Raw genomic sequence first — 24813 nt, 5'->3', positions numbered from 1 at the left:
GTTAATAAGGCTTGTGCAGAGGAAAACCCCTTTCAAATTGAAAGATCAGGACTTGGACCCTTGGGACATTAGGACAATACCATTGGTAGTCCTGTGGTTCTTCTGCAGCAATCCTTTCTTGCTCCCATCTTTGCACCCTAAAGCGCCAGCCAGCGTGTCTGCAGAACCTCAGAGGAGATAAAGGTTCCCATGGAAAATCACCATGGAAATTCCTCCTCCAAAATTAGAGGATTAGCTTGCACTGGAGAGCCACATCCATGCAAGGGAAGAAGCCACAAAGATTTTCTTACTTCTGCTACGTGCTTCACACATCCTTTGGTGGTTGGTGTGAAGCATTTTCTCCTAGGATTTAATTATACTGTTTTAATACAATATCTAAAAGATACTGGTCATATTATTTATTCACATAAAATTTTCGTTTTTAATAGAGGAAAATGAATTATGCAAAATGGAAAAGAAAAGCTTTTTGACCTCAGTGATTCTTTTATGTCACAAAACCCAAACCATCTTCATACTACTGGGATCCTAGATTAAAATTTTAAAAATCAGCTGAAATGGGACACTTTTCAGAAGTCAAATAACCAAATGAAACCCACAACAATCAGAAAATATTTCTCTTGTGGGAGAAAACTTAAAGCAGACATTACAAATTCCTATTCTATGAAAAAGTAATGATGGGAATTGCTTAACTAGCTACATGTTTTGGTACATTATTGTTGACTCCTTATTGCAATATTAAAGTGTCAAGTGGATTCAACCAACTAATATCACTTTGTATGCCATATATAAGTGTGTATATATGTAAATATATATGTGTATAAATATATATATGTAAATATACATACATATACATAAAAGCAACTGGTAAATGCAGTATTTCATGTTATAAATCACTCTTCAAACCATCCCTGCCAATAACACCCAATGCTGAAGATCTTATAGAATATTCCTCTGGGTGTTGCCTTGTGGTGATGGCCCTGTGGGGATGGATTAGCCTTCAAATACCAGGGCTGAGGATTTGCCAGGAGAGCACCACATCTTCGGATCTCACAATGAGGCAAGGGGATATTTATCAGTAGCTTCCATGAGGTTAGAAATTGCCTCATGAATATTTACATGTGGAAAGAGATAAACTGTGCAAATGTATCCAGGACACCCATTTACCACTGTGGTATCTCCCTTGGTTTAGATAAACAGGAAGCTCCCAGAAGACAAGCTCTGTTCCTGGTAGAGGACTAGAGAGTGAGAAAACTAACACATGAGAGTGCTGGAAGGAGACTGGAGTAGGTGTTAGGCAGGGGATGCATTTCCATTACTCCTGGAAGAACAGGAGGAGGAAGAGGTAGCAGCCACTGTGAAGGCAACAGCAGGTTTTGTTGTGGCTTGAAGCAGTCGTGGGGGTATAAGGGCACAGCTCCCAAATGATGATCTACAGATAATAAAAAAATAGCAGTAATGTGATAATCACAGAGTAAGGCTGGGCAAGTGTTGAATTCGGGGGCTGTAATTCCAGCAAGGGCTTCCACATGACCTAATAGACAGTAAGAGTCACAGATGGGGGTGGAATTGTGGTTCTGTAGTTCACAGCTTGCAGCTGGAGTTTTTAACATGGATCCCTTCTTTTTTGCTTGTTGACCCCTTAGAGGCAAGCTGCCACTATACAATTAACTCCAAGCTGCACAGCACCAGCTGAAAGAAGGTCCTCTCTTTTACTTGACCCAAAACCAGCCAGAAGTACTTGGCGCCTTGTGGGCCTCTGCAGGACCATTTGCTTCATTCCAAACACGCTACACTGTGGCTCCATGCCTATCCTAATTAGAAATAATTAGCTCAAGCACTGGTGCAGCTGTGCAGCTTCTTGTGAGAGAGCTTCACCACATCCCTTCATTACCTCAGCTTTTGCAGTGATGCCCCACAGTGTCCCATTTCGCAATGTGGGCTCTTCTGTGCACAGCTGGGGATTTGCTCACCAAAGCCATTTTGCATTACTTGGTGTTCCTGGGAGGAGAGCACGTAACTCTCTGGCTTTTTGGTCACAGCTTCCCTGTCCTCTGCCTGAGGCTGGAGAGGCTGGAAGGGGCCAATTCCACATCAGAGCCATCTGGTGAATCCCCATAAACCATCAGACTGGTTACCTTTATTGGTCCTCCAAGACCGATCCCATGTGTTCTTGGAAGTCACCGTATTTGTGTTTCATTGGAGATGAGAAGGATTAAATAAACAGCAGTGGAGGTTTTCTAGTCCTGGTGAGGAGACCTGCAGATGCTTTTCCTTCATCTGGGACCACATGGCTCTCTCAATTAGGCATATATAGTAATAACCATAAATCATTCAAAAACAGGACTTGTCTCTCGGAATGTTATGCCTTCCAGTTCCTTTTTGCAGGGTTCAGCCTATCAGTGGTCCTGAAAAGCTCCAGGTTTCGCTCAGCACTGTGTGAGAGTGTTCCACCAGCCCTGGGGGCCCCTGAAAGTGGAATGGCTTTGGTTCCAGTGGCCGTTTTCCCAGAAATACTTCAGGTATTTCCTCTTCTTTCTGCAGTCCTAGACCCCAGATCCTGTCCTATTTTAACTGCAGTGTTTTGAGGCATCTCTAGTCCCTTGGATTTCTCTTTCCCACTTGTTGCTCCCTGATGCCTGCTGTGTTTGAGTGCAGTTTTTGTTTAGAGCATCTCTTTAGCAGAATTTCTGCCACTGCTTTTTGAAACATTTTTTCCCAAGTTGATCCAAAGCTAAAGGGACAGACATGAAGAAGAACAAATACTACTCCCATCAGAAAAACCATCCCAGATTAAGTTTCCAAGTCCCAAGATGCATACACTCGGATTTTACTATGTGGACATCTTGGACATGCTGTGATTCATCAGGAAAAGTTCTGCCAGTGCCATACAGCCTCAGGAAGGTGCCAGGAGCATTAAGAGGCTTCACAGTTTAATAGCAGATGTCTTTGGAGGGGCGTTCAGAAAGCTAAGAGAAGGAAGTGGGGCAGAAACTTGTTGGGTATTGGTGCCTTAGCTGGAAGTGGAGACAACCGGCTGGAAGTTGTTTTATTAAATGAGAGTCAGTGATATCCTTCAGCTTCCATGAAGATGGTCAGCCCTTCAGCAGATCCTCAGGAATTGCACTTCAGAATGGGAAAGGACTCCTACTCAGAGCTCTCCAGCCACTCAGACTTCCTCTTACATCTGTTTTTTGCTTTAGAAAGCTTCAGTGGCTAAAAACTCCAAATCTATTTCCAGAAAGAACACTAATTGAAAAATAGGCCTTATTCAGATTTTGGGTTTGATCTGAAGCTTACTGGTATAGATGTTCCGTATTTCACAGGAGTGTTAGAACAGGGAACTTTGTTAGACTACAGAAATGGGAAAGGAAGGTTGTGCAGGTGAGAAAAAGTGGATTTTGAAATCAGCTATCTGGAATCCCTTGCACATTATTGGGCAGACCTCTAAACAAAGAGGATCCCATCTAAACTTCACATTAACTGGTCATAAACCTCTTTAGTGTAGCCCAGGTCACACAATGAGGGTTGCAGTAATGCCAGCATGACAACTCAGGGCTATCAGCATTTCCCCAGTTGCCTTTTCCATAATTCTGAGTTTTAAAACTAAATTTATATTTTAATCCCAAGCACACATGACAGTATCACTTAATCACCTTTTTAATCATTCCCTTTAAAAATTATTTCTTTTATTTTGTCCTCCAGCCAGGAGAATTGAGTTATAAACCAGCTTAATGTTAATTCTTCTTACTTTGACAAGGCCAAATTAAATTTATACCTCTTTGAATAAGCTGTTAAAAGCCACAGTTAATCAATGTTTTGGCCGATACGTCCTCATTAAGAAATGTTGTTTTTTGCTGAGAAATAAACCACACTTCTTAAAAGCACACACCAATTTGCTTTGGGATCTTCATGGGGGCCAGGGTACTTACACAGCACATAGTTCACCTACAGCTGTGTGAAGTGGTTTATTCTGCTGAAAATGTGCTTTGCCTATGACTCTTCTCAAAAAAAAAAAAAAAAAGGATTATTGCCCATGGGGCATTGTATTAGCAGGGCTGAGACATCCTGATTCCAAACAGTCATTAAGCAAATCAGAGGTAATTTATACTGTGGTGAAGAAGCTATTGTCAAGCCTGCCAGCTGTCTGGCCCTTCCAGTATGGCTTCAGAGAGGACTTTGAAGGTCGGTTCGGGAGCATTTCTCTTACACCATGTTGTTGTTGTGACTCCAGGAGGACAGTCAAGTTCAGAGGCAGGCCCCTATCGAGCAGAAGTTTAAACATCTGCATAGTTTTGAGCATGTGAGCATCCCATAGGAGTTAACAAGGCTACTTTAAATGCTGAGAATTAGGCATGTGCTTAAGAGCTTTGCTGGACAGGAGCCATGGTAAGAACCAGCCCCAACTGTGACCTAAAATTAAAACTGGAACACTTTAAAGATTAATTAAGGCCTTGTCTACATGGGAAAAATTCTTCATTGTGGCATGAGAAACTTTCTTCTCATGGCGTTTGTGGCCCAACTGGATTCAGACCATTTAAAGTGGAGTCGACTCTTCCGAGGTTTCCTGACCGCACTCAGGAGGAGTGGAGAGTTTGGAAATGCACCCAATGTTTGGAAGCGAATCTTTCACTCCCCAGTGCATATGAAATTTGTATGCCTTCACAGTCAGCTTTATGATAGCATCGTCCTTTCAACCCTTGGGAAAATGGCAGAGCCATTCAAGTAGCCAGAAAGCAAATAAACAGACACATTGCACTCCTCCCTTCTTCACCACAACTATTGAATTCCCTGAGTGCCGCAAGCCGGAACTATTGTCCTTTTAAAGCCTAGGGATTTGAGGACTTGGAATCTGTGGATCTCATTCTCTCTCCCAGAAGACATCTGCTTCAGCCTCCAGAGGGGCTGTGGAGTAGACAAGAATTGCACTTTCATCGGTGTCTTGTCCCTTTTTTGTCCCAGAAGGGAAGGAGCGGGATTGGTGTGTATGACCGGGCCATGATGGAGTACTAAACATGTTCCAGCCCAGAGCTTCATGCTAGGGGCACAGCACTGTTCCTGCAAACCCAGCCAGCAGGGAATGAGGGGCAAACAGAGGCCTGTACCTGTGAGTGATGAAAACTTGTTGGTTTTGCTCTCGGGTATGAAGGACCTTGACAAATCTGGTTGAGAACAATATTGTATGTACTGGTTTTAGCTCTCCTGCTGGTTTGGTTTTCTGTTTTCTTTCTGTGGGAGGACTAGGCCTGAGTTTGAATGCCTTTGTGAAAGCTGAAGCATGTGCTTCACTGTGGCACAGACATGGAGCTTTCTTCCTTCCCATGGGTAGAGGAGCACTGTGTCAGTGCTTTTGGGAAATGATACACACATACCACTTTAACATTCAAAGAAAGGCAGAGTTTTTAGGGACTCAGCTTTGACTACACTGAAGGTCTGTTTCCTGGAGTAAGGCCTTTGTCATGTGTGTCACAGCAGAGCTGGGCAAATCTGCCAGCCACCCTTCACCTTTGGAGATAAAATATTTACTTGCAGGCAGGCCAAGTCATCCTTCAGCTGAAGAAATGCTCAGCTTGAATTAGAGTCAGGTCTGCTGTGGCCTGGGACTGCTTATGGTAGAAAAGAGGTCTCTGGGTAGATGAAAGTGTATGTGTCTTTATTTCTAATATTTTTATATTCATTTTTTTCATTTAATCTCTTTTTGGCTCTTAGTTGATATTAAAAAGCCAGCTAGCGAGTAAATAGAAATAATGGAACTCAGTGCTCCTATGCAGCCTTGCATTTATGAAGTTCAGACCGAGGAGTAATTAATCTCTGCTGGCTTCCATGTGTGTGTAAATCTCCAATCACTTTGTACAGCTCATGTACAATTTTATCCACTAAATAAATGGGTTTCAGTTGTGCCATTGAGGCAGGACCTGCTCAGAGGGTTGGAGGTGGCCCATGGAGCAGTTTGCAATGAGGTTACAGAGGGATTTCTTCCTGCTCTTCATCCCAGTAGAGCATCACACCTCCAGCTTTTACTGCAGACCTCATGGGACTTCCTTCTGTCCTTACATTTCCTAGAGTAGAGCTTGGCTGAGAGTCATGTGAGCTCTCAAACACCCCTGTAAGGAGGCAGAAGGGTTCTTAAGGCTTCCTTTTCACTGTGCACCCACAGCTCTGCTGCGTGCTCTGAGTTCAGGTCAAGCTTTTACACCACCTCCTGCACCTTTTGTCTCACCTCCAGCAGTCTGAAATGGAGAAAACCTGAAATTACTCAAAAAAGGACCGATTTTTTTCCTGGCTTTCATTCCTTACCCTTCTGACAGTTTGCTTGCATAAAGGCTAGGGAGAATCTGTACCCAGGGATACTGAATTTATGGGTATTTAAAGAAACCAACCTGCCTGGCTAATTTTCTTTTTTTTTTTTTTTCTGTCTTGACAAATCTGTTCCTTAATGCAGTCAGTGACTTGTAGTGAAGTTATGAGGATCAATGGACCTGACTCCCAGCATAAGATAATGGAGATACTCCAAAAAAAGAGGCAGCTCATGGGTTTTTACTCTGTATTTCATGTTTGATGGGCTAGAAAGTAGTGTACAAAACACAGCAGGTTGAAAAATGAGATATTCTTTGTTACTGCTGTTGTTGTGATTCTCCTGTAGAAAATGACAATGTTTCATTAAAAATTACAAGGTAAAGATTGGTGAAAACCCCACAAAACCCATGTACTCTCAAGCTATGATATGTTTAGGCTGAAACATTGAAGATTTGGAGTTTCTAATGAAATGAAAAATAAGGGCACAGATAGATGAAAGTGGTCATGCCCTGCAGATGTTGTCATCTGGTTTAAAATAAATTATTTTAATCTAATTGTGCCTAAGCTTTTCAGGCTGATCAATTAATCAGTTGTTAAACGGGAATTGAGGTCACTGGTATCTATTCTCACACAGAGTTACCAGGACATATAGGAAAGTCTCCCATCCCACATGGGGCTAAAATAAATGGAAATCAACATCAAAAGGAGAAAAATGAGTGAGGCAGATTTGTTTATATAAATGGTTACACCCAGCATTTTGAAAAATAAATATCCTGCTCAGACCCAAAAATGAATTAAAAGTTAATTGGAAAAAAACAAACAAACAAACTAGCATAAATAACTTCACAGGTATTGAGGATTAAAATCTAAGCCAGTCTGAAAAGGAAAGGCGGATAAACTGGCTTGGGGGAAATAAAAGCCCATGTGAACCTTTGTCTAAAATTCCAGTTCAGCCAAACTCAAATCTTTTAAGGTTCAAAAAGACCTTTTTGCTTTAATTATCACAAGTGTCTCTGTTCCCTGGCTCAGGGTATGACTAAAAGCCATGAGAAGGGTTGGTCATGGAAATCTTCAGCTCTTTCTTTGGTGTTAATGCAGTGTTGGTGCATTAACTTTCAGCAACTGCTTGTTTTCACATCCCTGCCTCTGGCCAGGCAAGTTTCCCTAAGGAACAACTTCTCAGTGGGGCAATGCCCAGTGCTGCCTCTCCAGTGGGATTCAACCCATGGCCATAAAGGAGAGCAGCTCCAGGTGCAGGGAGCCTGGACTGTCAGCCTTTGGCAACGCTAAAACAGGGATTTTTTTGTCTCACAGGAGCCGTAAATAACACCCAGGTTACAGCCACGGTCTCAGTGCTCAGCTTAGCTCTGCATTCATTGGGCTGGGCTGAGGTGTTGATTCTCACTGCAAGCCACAGTCCAGGTGTAGATGCTGTAGGATCCACCAGAAATGGGTGGGAATATTTTGCAAACCAGGGAAGACTTTGGCATTTCTGGCACTGACCTACTTAGCAGAAAAAAACCTTGATATTAAAATGGAATTAAATGGATGTACCTTGACCACAGTTAAGCAACACATTTAACCACATATGTCTGAAATTAGCTTTTTAATGGGAATTAGATGTTCTCAGTGAGTGGAACTTGCTGGAACACACAAGGGTCTTCATTTATGACTGGAGACAGGTATCTATGGAGTGGAACAGTTGCAGGAGGGTGTGATATGGCTATAACTCATTTTCCCTTTGGTGTTTTTCTGTAGGGACAAGCAAAACACTACAGCAGAGAGGACTGGTTATAAATACTTCATCAAATTATTCAGCCTTCTAGTTTCAGAACTGCTTCTGACTAGATTTTTATTTGCCCATTTTTTGGTATCACCTTGAAATTATTGGATCATTTTAAATGAGAGGGGGGAAAAAATGTTTCACTCCATGTATCCTTTCTTGCTTCTTTTGACTCTCTGGTGCGTGTGGTATATTTTGACTTGTTTGGGTCACTGGGTGTTGTTTCTATTTCTTGATTGAATCACTATAACTGCTAAGTGTCTGAATGAAAGAAATCAAAGGGATTTAAAATATTAACACAAACTTCCAGGAAGGATTTGCCTGACTGTTAAGTGAAAAACATGGCACTCTGGTCATGAAAAATGAGAAATAAATTCACAGGTATGAGTCATATTGGAAAGAAAAATTGTAAACTCAGCCTGGAATATTGCTGAGGCAAACCTGTGAGTGTGGGTCTCCATGGCTGCTGTTCAGCTTCCATTAAGGAGATTTGGCTGGATTTTCAGTAGATATCAAAAGCAGAAAGTAAACCTTCATCAGGTGAGGATTTTCCCCCACATATGTCATAGGAATGTGGAATAGCAGGTGATTAGGGACAGAATAGCATGAAAAAACCCACCAAAATCAGGTAGATACAACAACATTGGTGAGTCTGAAACCATATCACACAAACATAAATTCAAGGTTTACTGTAGATTTTGTGTGTTACAGTAAGGTTATGTTTTCCAACCCTGTATTTGTACTTACAGGTGAGTTTCCAAGACCTGCATTTTTAGAGGTGCAAGGACAAATGCACTGAAGTCTGAGTAGCTTTAAAAACATCTCTGCTTATCAAGAAGTTTTGAGTAGGGGGACTCTGACACAAGCTTTTCAATATTTCATAATTCTGGAAAAAAAATGAACTCTTCACCTTTGCATAAAGGGCTCCATTCAGTTTGCATTCCATTTTGGTTACCTTATTGGTTCACTTTTGGCCTTGACCTATTTGCACATCACTGGAACACTCTCCTATAGCTAATGCTACACATTAGGTTTGCAAAAATGACTGCATTTGAGGCACTCAGTAAATCTCCCCAGCAGCTCAAAGGTCAGATTGAAAGAAATATCTGAAATAACTCTCCAGAAAAATGAGAAAATAAGAACTCAAAATGTGAGCACCATAACATTTATTTCTGGCAGCCCATGCTGTTTTGTTGCTCTCTGCAAGGTGTGTCAGAATAGAGCATATGAGTATCTTTGAAATGAAGATATAAATTACCATTCCTCTGCTTTTCTCCTCACCCTCCAGTTGTGTTTTGATTTGTTGTTCTTTTTCTTCTTCTTTCTTTTTTGATTTCCTCCACTCTTTCTCCTTTAATTCTCCTGCCAAGGGGGAGGCTGCTAAAATTGCCAATCCACCCTGTATGTGCAGCTTTTCCAATTGGTTTTGCACAGAGCCCTGGTCCAAAGCCCATCACAACCCTGGGGGATTCTTTCCATGCGTTTCCATGGGCTTGAGATCAAGTTGAGTAAGGAGAATTTTTTCCAGTGTGCATCTCTGAGCCGTCTGCCCCACCTGTTTCCCACCAGACCCTGTCACGGGTATTAAATGTAATTCATGGCTAATTATGGGTATTTACACCTCGACCTCAAAGCCATCCCATTTCCACCTGCACCGTGGCTGCCATGGGCTCGGGGAGCGGCGAGCGGGAGGGACGCGGGAGCAGCTGTGTTTGTTTGATCTCCTCGCTGCCAGGTCCCTGCGCTCGGGCTGGAACGGCGGACGGAAGCTGCTAATAGAGGCAGAACTAAAGAAATACACAGAGCAGCTCCGTGTTCCCAAGTACACAGCCACTGCTGGAAAGAAAAGAGTGAGAACAAGAGGGAAAAGCCCACGGAGCCTGCGGGAACTTCGTGTAAATACAAACAGAGCCCATGTTGCTGAGTGTTCCCTTTGATTTCCAAAATGTTGAGAGAACTTGGCTCTAGGCTTGTGCTTCCTCCGGAGGCTGGGAATGGCAGCATGACAAGGAGAAGGTGTTCCTGTGAAGACCGAGGCTTTCTGTGTGAGGAAAGCCAGGGCCTCCCATGGCTCTGGTTAAGATGGTTTGAGACAGCAAATAAGTGCAAAACAAACAGGAACAGATTTCATGGGGTATGTTCAGTGCGTCTGGAACCAAGAGATTCCTTTCAGGTGTGAGACAGAGTGGCTTTGGGGGTTGCTTTGAGCAACCCAAAAGGGCATGAGGATGAAATATGGAAATAGTTGGGGTTTTTTCTAGGGAAGCAGCTGCTAGGCTTCACATATCAGCTAGAGAGAGGTTTATGGATTTAGTACTAAATACTGTTTGCCTCTGCAGAACATTCCAAGCAACTGTTGCTGAGAGTTTCCACCCCTGTCCCTGTCTGTTGGTGCCTGGGGCTGACCAAACCTGGTTTTGTGAAAGCCAGGGACAACAAGTAAACGAACCCCTGAGGGTTTGGGGACCATGTTTTCAAACCTCACTCCCCTAAACTGGATTTCTAATCTCTGCATTTATAAACTAATTTTAAAAATAATCTTTTCTGAGATCAGACTGTTGACAGTGCTCCTGGAATTCAGAGTGAGCAAAGAGGGACAAAAGAGCAGAGGAATGATCAGACTGGACCACACCAAAGGTCCAGTCTCCTGGAGACTCTTCCAGTGTTTGTGGGTGCTCAGAGACCTGACAAACTAAATGTTTGATTGAGGTAGTCCTCAAGTTCGCTATATCATTTTTAGGTCAAAGTGGGGAAAACTTTTGGTTACAAAATACTGGAATATTGCCTATTAGGTTATGCTGCAACCTAAATAGTAATGAAAAGCAGGAATGGGTTCTTCCAATCATTTTATTAATCTATCATTCACCAAATGTCACCAAAATGAAGCAGGAGTTGCTCTTTGGGTTACTCCTGCTTCTTTTTCACAAGGTTTCTCCTCTGTCAGTTCACATCTAAATAGTCCTAGCATGCCAGAGGAAAGAGCTGGTCATTAAAAAAGCAAAAGAAAACAATGAAATACATTGTTAGTTATACAAATTTATGAAGAGCATCTTTCTATTTAAATTAATATTTTGGATTATTTAGAAATGTGGATTTTCTCCCTTTTGTTTCTAGTTTCAGAGCTCTCAAATTTATCAAGAGAAATGCAGTGAAAAAAATTACTATTTCCTTACATTTTTACATGAAGAAATGTATCCAATCAAAGCATGACCATGGTAGTTGAATATCTCAGAGGGATCTTGTGGAAGTATTACCCTCCATATTTTACAGACAGGGAAGTACAAAACATTTGTAAATCAGGAACTTGTGGGAAAACCCTGCCTGCCTGTACTGGCAGAGTGATGCACCTCAGTTCCCAAAATCAGAGGAACTTTGGGGACCTGTTTTTTGATGGAGAACAAGAAGGAAGCAGGTATCCCTCATGTTCTACAGGAAATGATGGACTGAAGATCTAGCAAGCACGGCCAAAGAGTCTTGTCACTCATCCTAGAGCTGAATGGAGGCTCAGAAATGCTCAGTTTGTCCTTTCTGCTGAGCAATCTCTGACCAGATCACATGATGGTCCTCGAGCTGTCTGGCATGGTGGAGGAAAGCTGCAAATATCTCTCCATCACTCTTCCTGTGGTGTGGCTTCTGCAGCCTTGTGTCTCCAAAGCCTCTTTTTTCTCTCTATTACTGACAGGAGGGAAGGGATCAGCACAAAAACTCAACCGAGCAAGGTTTTTCATGCAGGGCTACAGGTGCTGTTAGCATGACCTGAGATAGCTCCGAGCCCGGAAACCAGATCAAAGTGGAAATGTTGGGAAATACAAAAGTACAGTCTGTTTTCTGACAACCTCACCCCACACCAGCAGCAGCTCTGCAGCCAACACTATCAACACAGAGCAGGAGACACATCCCACACAGACAAACGGGGTCAGAAATAGCAACTCTTTACCGGGAATGGGTTTTAATAGGAGAGAAAAATTCAAGTAGCGAGTTATCGAGGGATTTCAAGGGACAACATTTTCCAGAAGCAAAATTTAACTTGTGGCTCTTTTCTTCTTCTGGTTTTTTTGGGTTTGGTTTTTGTTTTTAAATAATGTTTTCTCATTGGCTGATTATGATCTTTCCAAAAGGGAAAGAAAAGGGGCCCTGCAGCACACTTGGTCTGAAAGGCTCAAATTAGGAGTTATCAAGAATCTCCCTGTAGCCAAGCAGCTAATTCCAGCGGCAGAACAAGAGAGCTTCTGTTACCACACTGTGCTGAACTCCTGCTGCTCTTTCCATGACAGGTGTGGGCCCAATACCTGTTTATCAAGGGTCTTACTTATATAAAAGTAAAAAGTTCAGGAAACTAAAAAATCTGAGTCACTGTCTGCTGAACTACCAAATAAAATAGTTTTATTTTCCAACCAACCCAGTTTTCCTTATTTAAGCCCAAGGAAAAGAAAGAAAGTAAAAAAACTTGCTTTGAACCCTGACCTTTGGAGGTGTATCCCCCCCTGGGTGATTCATCTGTTTACCTTAGGACAATTAAATGTGAGTCAGTTTAAATAAACTTTAAAAACCAAAGGAAAAATATGCTAAAAACAGACCTGACCCCACCCCTTCACCTAGTAGGGACAAACTGAGAAGTATGAAAAAATGCAACACAGATCACATTTTCAGGAAAATCCTAAGGAATCTGGAGTGAGGTGGCAAGTCATGGTGAGGGACAGGATCTGGAGGACCGAGCTGCTCCAGGATGGACTCTGTGATTTCCCCACGCTGCCACCAGCAGCAACTGGCCACCAGGAATAAGCTAATGCAGGGGCCATCAGAGTCATTAACCCCAATGCAATAGAGTTAAATGTTTCACCTTTAAGCTACCAGTCAGTGGCTTCAAGGAATTTCAGTTCAGTAATGTCCTGACAGCTTGAAATATTTGGCACTGATAGCAGCGCTGCTGGCTGGGGAAATACAGCAAGGGCCCAGGAGTTTGCAGCAGATAAAAATGGAGATAAAATCTCCAGAGACTTATTAATTGAGGGAGAGGGAGAAGAGCAAGAGCAACCCCCCTCTGTAAATAAAACAGTGCTAAATGCCGAATGTCAGGGTTTATGCCTGCAAGAGATGTGGTAGCTGGAGGGCGTAGCTCTGAAGAGACCATTAATGGAAAGAATCAAAGCTGCTCTCAAGCTCTTGGAGCAGGATTGCCAAGGCTGTTAGCAGGCATGTGTCGGCTCAGAGACTGCCCAAAAAGTGGTGGAATTGCACAAAAATAGGCCTGGCTTTGGGCAAGTTTTTCGCTGACTTTTGGTTTCCAAGTTGCTCAAGTACCTTCAAATCCCATTAAGACCAGAGGAAAAGAAGTGAGTGTGAGGAAAAGCAGGACATCATCCTACAGGTCATGTAGGGAAGCACCAGGCACTCTGTGGAATTCATAGTGGAGCCCTGAGGTGTGGGGACTTAACTGAGGAGTCAAAGGAGTCAAGCAATTCCTCAGTGCTATTCTCTGAGCTCAGGCATCCCTCCTTGCCTCTGTGCCAAGAGGTACAGTCACTCCTCCTCTCCCAGGCATCCAGAGGTGGCAGCAGGGAGAGGTGCCACAGAGATTCAGAGAACATCCTCACCTTCATCAAAAACACACTTCTCTTTTTGGGTGGGGGGAAGAGAGGCCAGGCTGTTTTCTGCCAGGAGAATTTAAAACAGTCTCAGGGGTTTATTTCCCCACATTAGTGACCAAGTGATCTCTAATGATCAATTGGCTTAGGGATTATACCTGCTGGACATTTCTATCCTGACACTGTGATGAGTGGTCAGCCTTCCAGTGCCTAAAAGGGCTGCAAAAGAGCTGGAGAGGGACTTGTTTTGCAAGGGCCAATGGCTTCAAACACACAGAGGGCAGGTTTAGATTAGGAAGAAATTCTTCCCTGTGAGGATGGTGAGGCCCTGGCACAGATTGCCCAGAGAAGCTGTGGCTGCCCCATCCCTGGAAGTGTCCAAGGCCAGGCTGGACAGGGCTTGGAGCAACGTGGGATAGGGGAAAGTGACCCTGCCCATGGCAGGGGAGTTGGATCCAGACAGTCTTTGAGACCCTTCCAACCCATTCTGTGTTGCATTTGTTTTTGATCTTGAGATTCAGGGGGCACATGGACTCTCCTGGCTGTGGTCACCACAAGCTGACACTGGAAACTTCAGGCCACAAGCATGAATTGGAGAAGCAATGGCAATCCACCAGCACTGGCTGAGGTTCTTCCAAAGTGCTTATTCCTCATCTGCTCACAGTGACTTCATGCTGGAGAGGAGCTGTGAGAAAGTAAGATGAGACAGGGAGGTGGTGGTAAAGAAATTGTGTGAAAAATGGAATAGCTCCTCTTTACCTCTTCTTTTCCTCAGCAGGCAGGGATGGGATTGTCAGTGTCTGTAGCTGCTCCTTCCCCTGCCTGGGATGAGCAGCCCTGCACCATCTGTTTTGGCACAACAGGAGCCAACGTTTACAAACCCCAACATCATCCACTTCTTGGAGCATTTTGTTTCAAGGAGTGCAACCAGACATCCCTCACGGTGAGCAGTTGTGCTCCCGAGGACCTGGGAACAAGGAAATTCTGGAAATACAAATTTCATGGGGAGGAGGCTGTGCAAAGGCAGGTGTTGTTCCCAAAGAAGATGTCTAGCTGCATGACTGGGGCTTTGTGAGTGCCAGGGCTCAACACAAACCTGCCAAGCTGTTCTCTGAGCCTTCCCTGGGAGCTTCTGTTGGTTTAAAATAGGGCAGAGCATGCACAAAACACAAACCATGGGACCTTGTGAGGTAGAAATGCAGACTTCCTGCCTGGGTCTTCATTGGTGGAGAGTATTTGGGGGCTTATAGAGAAGGCAGAGCTGTCTCATGGAGAGCTGTGGATACTGGGAGAAACCTTTTGAATTAATTTATGCTCTTAAAATGTTTTTGAAAGAAGAAATCTCTTTTGTGCATGTTTTCCAGTTCTAAAAGCTTGTATATCATTCAATTGAGAGCTTGTATATCACTTAATTGAGCATCCAAAGCTGTGGCAGTGAAAACACTGGGTCATCTTGCTGCTGATGGGCACAAAGGGATGTAGCTGGGACAGCTGGCTCAGAACTAAATCCTCTGCCATCACACTGTACCAAACAGAAAACTTCCTGCAGACTGAGTCACTGTCATCAGGCATGACACAGGAGTCTGAACTGTAGCTTACATGAAGTCATTCATTATTTAATGCATCAAGAAGCATGGAGCAAACCCAGCTGTGTGTCCATAAAAATTGCTCACACAGGGTTCTGCTCACACAGGGTCCTGCTCACACAGGGTCCTGCTCACACAGGGTCCTGCTCACAAGCCAGCTGCAGCTGGCACAGACCGATGGCCTTTGGGAGACTGGTGTGCCCTTTTGGTTTGTCCAGTTATTTAGGGAAACAGGACCTAACTCAGCACCTCGGTCTGGTTAATGTTCTACAAGGCCAAACACATGGACTGAGGATAAATCACAGACAAATCTAAGAAAATATCAATCTGCTGGCAGGAGGTTTATGTGCAGGGAAAGGAGTAGGTTTGCAGTAGGATTTCGGTGCTCTCTAGCAGGGAGGTTGCCACAGCACGGCGCGATGCCGAGGCTCGGGAGCGGCTGTAAAGGCACTATAGAACAATTCTGTGGAATTCTAAGGAGCAGCAGCGGTGGGATGCGCTGGCATCCCGCGTGTCCCGCTCCCGGCAGCGCTGGGCCCGCCGCTGTCAGTAGATGGCGATGTTTCTATGGCCTGTCCGCCGCGCTCCCGAGCGCCTTCCCCGGGGAGCAGCAGCGAGTCCGGAGCGCACGGGGAACCGCTGTCGATGGAAACCCTTTTCCCCAGGGCATCCAGCCGGTACCCGCAAGCCTCGGTGTCCCCCACGGGGTCTGTGCTCAGGAGCTCCTTGCGCTTGTGCTCAGGGCTCTTTGCTCGGCCTGAGGCTCGGCAGTGTGAACCGAGCCTGCAGGTGCCAAGGTGATCACATGGGACTTATGTTTGGGTAGTGTCAAAGTGCCAGGGATCATCAGGAACGCTGTAAAATAAGATACTGGGTCTATCCATGCATGTTAATGAGTTCAAATTCATCCCTCAACCCTTTTCTCCTCCGAGCTCCTTTATGCTATTCTAAAACGATATAATTTGCTGTCAGCAGCAATTTGATTTGTTTAGGTTCCACACCAGCATTACGTTGGAAAATTATTTTAGGCTATTTGGTCATCGTCACTTACACAAAATGGGTCCCAGCTCCTCATTACAGGACTTCCAGTCCTGCAGGCTGGACAGCTTGCTGCTTCTGAGCACATGGAGGAAAGGCGTGAGGGTGTGCAAGTGGATAAAACAGAGTCCTGAGTTTTGGATTCCTTCCATGCTCTGTGGGTCTATACTGCAGGTCTAGCTGAGGGACTTCCAGAAGGGTCTATTGTAACATGGTCTTTCAGCATTCGGATTTACTGCCCCACATTAAAGTAGTCATCCTTCTAACTGGAGAGAGCATCCTGGGATTAAAGCCCAAAACAATTACTGAGCTGTTAGAAAACTCCTTTAAATAGTCCTACCCGGCCATTTCTTCATTAGGTAAATGGCCAACTAGAATGTTCCTGCCTTTGCTTTCAGACCTCATCGCTAATGACCCCGAAACAGGTGAGATCTGGGAGTTTGAAGGGAATCGTTTTGCACTTAGCAGCCATTAGGTCAGCAGAGCTTTACTGACACGCTGTGTGTTTACACAGCTTCCAGCAGTTCAAAAAGCCAAAGGAGGATCACAAGTCTATCTTCAAGCCAAAGGGGGAAAAGATTGACACAGGGTTGTAATCATCAGAGTCTGAAAAAAGCCTTCTTGTCTGTTTTTAAGCGTGTTCAAACAAGACGGGACTCTTTGTACAACAGGGGCGCAGGGAAGGTGGGCAAATGCCATTCTTGTGGTTTAATTAAGGACCTCAACCAGGATCTAACAGATGCAGTGTGAGTTGTGCCTAGTGGGTCTTGCATGTGTGTCAGGAGGGAGGGAAGGAGGGGGGTACCAGGGAGGGTGGAAAGGGTGTGGGAAGTGAAGGACGGTGTGTGGCAGCTGTTCACAGCAAATACTATTCTAGCTCATGGCTATGTGTTCCAGCCCTGTTGGAAAATTACATCTAAATAACAGATCACGAAAGAGCAACCCTGACAAGGCCTGTAATTTAGTCCCAAGAGGAAATTCTTCATTCATCAACTGTACAAGAGACTAAATTAGTTCCCTGCTGGACGAGGCTTTGCTGGCAGTTTGCTCTGCGGGCCAGCCCTACCTTAGAGCAGGTCCTGCTGGGCAGTCACTCCTGCCAGGGGCAGACCCTCTCCCAGCCCACTGCACTGAGGGAGACACCATCCTCCAGGCCCAGGGCTTCATCCTCACATGTGTTTTGGGGTTTGTGGGGAGTGACTGGCTCTGTCTGAGGTAGCTGAACAAGAGAGTTGCATGCTTTGCCCCATGCTGAAGTGTCACCCAAAGGCAGCCTGCCCTTCCTATCAGTGCTCCTTGTAGTGAAGGACAAGGAAGGTTGCTCTCCTGCTGTTGTGGGTCTGTCTCTGCAAAGCTCTTACACAGCTGCATGTGCTGGTGCCAAGATCTCTCTGCTATCTTGTGCTGTCTGGACAAGGAGAGGGCACCCAAAAGGCCTCCTGGCTGGAACAGCTGGTGCAGCACCGACCTCCCATGGTCTGTGGGGCTCCATTCCTACACATAGAGCTGTGTGCACAGATGTTTTTCTTTTGATCATGGCCACAGCAAGTTTTTTAAAGTATTGACTTGGTTGATGTCCTGTTAATGCTTCCCTTGCACACAAAAGCAAAGTGTGTTTAGTTTCTTTCTTTACAGGAATTGCTGTTTTTCAGGTGCAGTTAGCAGCTTTCCAAATCCAGAGACTGGAGTGTGGGTGTGGGAGAATAAATCAAAGACACCCTGATCTGCAAGAGGTGTCCTGAGCAGTTAAACATGGCTCAATAATTTTCTTCTCTGTGCATTGAATCTGGTTCTGCCACTTTCACTCATGCTAAGAAGTATCACTCTCAGGGATCCATCCTATTTGTATTTGGAACTAATGAAAACACCATGGGAAGTCAGGAATTCTTCAGAATCAGCCCCAAGTTGTAATAATAGAATACTGAAGTGCAAGAGAATTGGCTGTACTTGCTCAGATTCATAGAGTATATGAAATCCTATCCCACCACCTTAAGTTCCCAGTGTTCAGAGACATTCTGCTATGCTAATGCAAGTCACAGCCTACTTTGTATTTTCAAAAGTTCATTCTAGAGAATACTTCCTTCATCATCATCATCTATAATGTCCAGTACTTCTACCCAGTGTCTTCTTTAACCTATGGATCAGTTCCAGGTGTTTTCAGGATAGTATGAAAAAAGAGTTACAGATAATTATGTATTATTTCTGCCAGGCTGGTTTGTTTATGTCTGGAAATATAAGGACTTCTGTCTGCTTAGAAACAAGATGGTCATCTGCATGCCTTTATTCTTATAGATCTTGGGTCCTGTTTTGATGGTCTTGAGGTATTTGGTCTCAGTGGCTTTCTGTAGCAAAGCATTTTCCAGGTAGCTGTATATGGAGGCATTGCTTTTTTTAAAAAAAAATTCCTTTTTTCCGTTTCTCTCAGTTTCACTGAGGGTGTTTTTGCCTTGTGTTAAGGGATGTGGATTGTGCATGAGATGATCCCCTTCCACTCTTGAGAGGAATGCTCCTGTTGCATCCCCACTTACTCACCCTACTTGCAGATGAAACACACCTACACATTTCAAACTCTCTACCGAAACTTCTCTGCTGTTTGTCATTTCATTTCTTCTCCACACCCTCTTCTGAACCCATTACTGCTGTTCCTCAGCGATAAGGGTATGTTGGCAAATACAGTGAACAGCTTCCCCTTTGGTCTGAGAAGTAAATCAATATTTAAGGCCTTGTAGGATGTTTTCCTTCAGCAGGAGCAATGGATGACACAAGCCAGGTATGCACCTTGACACAACCTGTTTATTTGCAAAGAATGCTCATTACTGTGGAGCCCCAAACACAGCAGGAGCAAACAGTGGAAAGTCCTGTTGCTGGCAGGACTCTGTCCTGCCAATCCTTTCTGAGCCACAGGGATCTCTGCTGCTCTGCTCACCATTTGCTCCTTTCCCAGCCACACACCCCCTCCTAGACCTTGCCAAGCCGTGCTCACACCCATTCAGTAGCAGCTGGGTTATCCCACCTCTGCCCAAAGATTTGTCTTGGGATCAGACCTTGGCAGGGACAGTGGCTCCTATTGTTCCCAGCTACCTCCTTACATAAATGACTTTCTCCTTTCACACACAAAAAAAAGACATCTGACACCCACTGGCTTTGTGCAGAGCTGTTATTTGCTACAGACCAATGACCCAGTTGAAGGCAACCATTAACTCACATTAAAGAGACCCCATTACTAGAATATGTTCAGTCTGGTTTTCTGTCACATCCTTCTCCTTCTTAATACTTTATTTATTTATTTAGCTTTATGTACTAGGTATGGAGAATTTTCTTTCAGCTCTTTAAGCTAAGTTCTCCCTGGCCACAGGCAGTGACAGGGAATATGTGTGCCCAATGCCAATTTTCCATTGTGCTTTGTAGGAGGCATTGCTTACACTTGTCATCAGTGAATTTTTTCTTCTAATTCACCTGCTTGTTCTGAGTTTCCTTGTAGTCTTCACCTATGTTGATGATACTAAATCACTGTTCCCATTGGCAAATTCCCTATCTGGCTGCTGAGCCATTTTCTAGGAAGGTATGTCTGGATGAAAATACGGCAGGTTTGGCTGAAAGTCCAAATCTGGACAAGACCATTTTATAGGATTGGCTTTCCTAGTGTTGGGGCTGAGCTTGGGGCTCTTCTGATGTGTAATGAGCTGTGCAATGGGACCTCCTTTCTGGTCAGATTGCAGAGCAAAGCTGTTTTTGCATCAAAGCCTGACGGAACAGAAGTGAAGTCTCCTGAGACAGGAGGTGTCCAGCTCAGCTCTGCAGCCTGGTCCCTCTGCAGGACTCAGCAAAGCCCTGCAGATTTCTCAGCCCATTCCCACTTCTTTGTCTCGAAGGGTTCTCCTGAGCGTTAACCATCACAGACACATCATCTTTCTTTAGTACTGAAAGAAAGACTCTTCAGTCTGTCTACATGAAAGAGCCCTAAATGAACAAAAGTGGCCTATGTGGAGCTGTGTGGCAGCGCTGCAGCACCGAGGATAAGTTACAGTGGCTGCCTAACCCTGACAGCTCTTACAGTGCCTGCTAAATGCAAGGCATTATTACTGCTACCAGCAGAGATGGCAACAAACTCTCCTGTGTCCTCAAAGTTTCATTGCTTTTATATTGTCTCATACCTGGCAAATCTAACTGGTACCTTCTGCTGCTTGCTTTTTTTTTTTCCTAAAGTATTGGTTGGACTATGCAAAATGTCGTGGTTTCAGCTGAAGGTCAGGCAGCCCACAAAGCACGGAAAGAGCACTGCTCAAATTCAGTCCCTCACCACATTTATTGCACTGAACTCACTTTCCCTTTTGCATTGGCCACTCAGGAGTAAATGAATATCCCGTTCCATAAAACAGCAATCAGGAGCACAATTTTCACCTCCCGCTAAGAGTTACAGAGTAAGAGGGTGCAGCAGCATTTTCACAGGGTATTAGAGTGAAATGGTAAAGGCATGTTTTAGTTCTCAGTTGAGAGGGAGGAGCTGAGTCCTGGGATGCTGAGACTCATGCTGAAGGTCACATACCTCCTTGTCATGGGGCTGAGACCAGATATCCTAAGTATTGACCTCTGCTCTCTCCATAAGAGCACTCTTCCTTTCAAGACAGGAGCTGGTGAAAGCTGATCTCACAGGTCCAGGTGAAATAGTCACCTAGCAGCTCCTTTTAAATATGAGTTATTCCTCTTGCTGGGAACAGCTGAGAGTAGGACCTGGATTTCATGCTGTTCTTTTGATATTAAAGTAAAAACAAAAGCCTTGGGAAACTGTTGAAGCTGCTGACTCATAACCAAGCCCGTTACATGACTAGCAGCTTTCATCTCACATTGCTGTAGTGGGGACCAGAGGTTCTCCTCAAGCTGAGACCTGGAAAGTCAGAACTTCTTGCTGAATGGAAGAGCAACACCTTTAGCAGGCCCATCCCCAGCACTTCCAGAGCGTCCCATCAGTGTGTGCCACCTCCTCCCAGTTGCTGCAGCAGCAGCAGCTCTGCAGGGTTACCTCAGTGACTATCTCTGTGCTGGCACGTTATTTTGTGGTATGGCTTCACCTTGGGTTTTCCTCATTTGTACAGAGTGGCAGCCTCCTGGAGTGTAATTTACTTTATAAAGGCTGAAAAGTGCCCAGCTGGTGTCAGCTCTGGGCCCTGGCCAAGAGGGAGTTCATGAACCGGTGAGCTTGTAACTGGTCCCAAAGCCTGTAAAATGCTGTGCAAAAACACACCCCATGAGCTCCTTCCTTGCATTGCAGCCACATTTCACTGTTAGGAGACTAAAGTTTCCTTTCCCTTCCTCCTCTTCTTTTCATTCCAGGACACAGCTACACTTTTAACTGATGGCTTGAAAAGGGTTGCATGTCATCCTGAGATGATATTTCTAGCTCAGAGTTAACAGGCCATCGTCTGTCACACATGCACAAGACTTCAGGGGCTTCCATAGATCTGTTCATGTTTGGATAATTGTTACAGGAGGACTGGACTGTCCCACAAGCAGTTCTCCAAAGGGGTGCAGTAGGAGGGGTGCTCCTGAGGAGCTCATAGTGCCTGCACACCAGGTGGACTCCTGCACAGTCATGTTGCCTTAAATGAGGTGGAATGGGCAATGTGAAAGTCTGTGACAGTGGGAACTTGGAGGAGAATTTTCTGTCCTTGCATCTGATGATGCGACTGCAGCCTTTTCTTTCAAAAATCTCAACCTATGCAATAGCTGCAAAGGATAAAAGGGTATCTGTGGCCTTCCAGCTTAGACTGGAAGTTTCTTTGGGCAGCACTTAACAGCATCTTAACCTGTGAGAGCTTACTTCAACTTGTGGGTGGTAAAACAGCACAAATGTGATTTCCTGAAGGGGATCTGAGTGGATTATGGGGAAACATGTGTGGAAGGACTGGAGGAACTCCAGTGTTCTGCTGAACTGGGATTACCACGCTTTTCTCCCACCCCCCTTTTGCCACACCACTGCAAATCTAGGTAGTAAAAATAATAGTGATGACCGAGGTCATGTCTAGGGTAGAAATGCTTTGCTGTGTGTGCTATAATGGCAAAGCCCTCCTTGTCTGAACACAGCTACCCAGGGAAAGTTGTGTTTTGTATCCACACACTGGGAACCCCCTTGGTCACCCAGCCTGAAGCGCAGCATGACCCATGTGCCATGGCCACAGCTGCAGGGGTTTGGGAGCACAGCAGGGCAACCCAGATCCCTCACATCCTGCTCAGTTGAATCATCACTGTGGCAAACAAATCCCCTCAGTAGCTTGAAAAAAATCTCAAGTAACTTCATTTTTTCAAGAGTTTCTATGACACAAATGCTTCCTTTAACCATGAGGAATAAAGGAGGTAACTATATCTGCTTGTGTTTGAAAGACAAAGACACCGTGGACTTATAATTGCATGCACTCATGTTTAACGTCATTATCTTCTCTCATTTAATCTTTTTTTCCATGAGAGCTTTCCCTACAGCACCTTTCCACTGCCAAATCTGTAGCATTTATGTTAGAGCACTTTAAGAAGACAGGAGTATGTGTCAGGATCTGCAGCTTGGATTGCAGTGACAGCTCTGCATGGATTGTGCTCTCCTATCTCCTTTTGGGATCCTCTATGGAAAAGGGTTTTATTTATATATAATGCATGGCATGACTTCCTCAGACAGGTCCCTGTTTTCTTCCACCTGAGGAGAAGGGCAGGATGTTTGGCTCTGCAGAGCATCCCAGGGTACTTAGAAATTCATCTCACTTGGATTTCAGGGAAGGAGGAGCCCAATTGTTTTGGAAGTACTTGCAGTATTTCTCTCCTGTGAACTTACTCCAAAAGGTTTCCACATGTGGGCATGTGGAGAAGGTGATCTTTTTCAGAGAGCAAGAATAAGCCACCTTTATTGTTGATTGTCTCAGATTCCCTTTTTAGAGGATGGATTATGGCATAAAATAGGGCAGCATTACTACTGGTTGTTAAAACAAGAAGGAAAGGGAGAGAAATGTTGTTTGTTTGGGGAGTAAGATAGGTCTGTTCCCAGTGATGGAAACAGCTCAAGCAGACTTTCCTATGCTCACTCTACTCATACCCTTTTCCATGACCATAAAGCAAAAAGAGCTTTTTACAAGCAAAAAGGCAAAGGGCAAGGTGAAAGTTTTGCCAGCTGTCATTTTTCACTTGATTCCTTTATTTTCAACATCACTGTGTAAAACCTGGCTAGATAAGCCTATCATAAACAAGCCTGTGTTTGCATATGTGAAGGCATATATGCACTAGTCATATACTGATCCTCAGAGGCTTTGCTAAAGTATGGAAGGTTTACCACAACATATCTTGCTTTTGGAAGAAAAAATGGCTATACAAACTTGAATCTGCTCCCAATCCCAAAGACCCATTCGTTGTGTAAAAGGCTAAGAGGATAAGGGGATGGAATTCGGGTGCCAGTGCTGCATGACCTCATAGGTTGGGAATCGGCACAGACACCAAATGAAACTTTTCTCCCTAATCAGGTTGGAAGTTGATGTTGAGATAACAGCAGTTTGCAGGGTCTGGTTAGTATTTTAAGCCTCTCAAAAGCCAAATTCAGTCCTCATGTCTGCCCTTGCAACCCACTGCATCTTGCAGAGTAAACGAAATTAATCTGAGAATAAAATTTTACCTCACAATCAGTGAGTCCTTTAACTTAGAGGCAAAGCCAAAAATTTGGATGCTTTTCAAATTTGAATACTTTTCCATTATTATTCTTATGCTTATTGTCATTGATGAGCTCATTAGTCCAGTTTGAGGGAGGAAACCTGACAGCAGATTGTGTTCATTTCTTTGCAGTGCCCATGGGGATCTGGGGCTGTGTGACACAGCTAGGGATGCAGTTGGGCAGGAGCTGCCTCTGACAGCAGCCAAGACAAACCTTTTTTGGGGAGGTAAGTGTGTAATGGGCACATAAAAACCCATCCCCAAAGCAGTCAAATGTAGATTCTATGCCCTGAAAATTCAAAGGTTTTATGCATTCAAAAGCTTTTGTTTACTCACCATTTGTAGCTATTATATTTCTATAATATTACCCTTTGTATCTATTGTGTTTATTATTATCCTATAGATAGATGTGGGGTTTTATTATTCTTTTCACTGTATTCATGATTGCAGTGTAATCATAGGGTGAAGCATGGCACTATCTAGATTTCTGTTCCATAGAAAAGTATTTCTTTCAGGTTGTAAGCTCATTGTTCATGCTACACAAAAAAAAAAAAAAAAAAGGAAAAATAGTTCCAGCCTACTTTCCCAGCATTGCTCCAAATTTTATATGCTTATATTATCTCCTCTCACTCATCTGTTCGTTCATATTGTCTCTGCTTAGAAAGTTACAGGCATTTGACACTGCTGGTGCATGCAAAGCTGTTCAGTCCTCTGGGAGTAGATGCAGGATGCATTCCAGGATCTCTAGGATCTCTTTTCCCTTCCTCCTGAAATATGTTATGCCAATATAAAGCAACCACATGTTTTTAGGAGTTAAACTTTAAGGTGTAAATCAGTTTTAAGAGAA

The 24813-nt window shown here is 44.2% G+C and overlaps 1 long non-coding RNA gene across 1 annotated transcript in view; it reads left to right on the top strand.

Moving 5' to 3' along the window:
* The window catches only part of LOC107201671, an 80072-nt gene extending 55885 nt beyond the window's left edge, over positions 1–24187 (top strand). Inside the window, exon 4 of the long non-coding RNA XR_001520318.2 lies at positions 24099–24187. This is a non-coding gene — a long non-coding RNA (uncharacterized LOC107201671). The remainder of the gene's footprint in view (positions 1–24098) is intronic.
* The last annotated feature ends 626 nt before the right edge of the window (positions 24188–24813 follow it).

The sequence above is a fragment of the Parus major genome, chromosome 3 (genome assembly GCF_001522545.3).
Source record: "Parus major isolate Abel chromosome 3, Parus_major1.1, whole genome shotgun sequence".
Classification (NCBI taxonomy): Eukaryota; Metazoa; Chordata; class Aves; order Passeriformes; family Paridae; genus Parus; species Parus major.
This window is presented reverse-complemented; position numbering and strand designations above follow the sequence as displayed.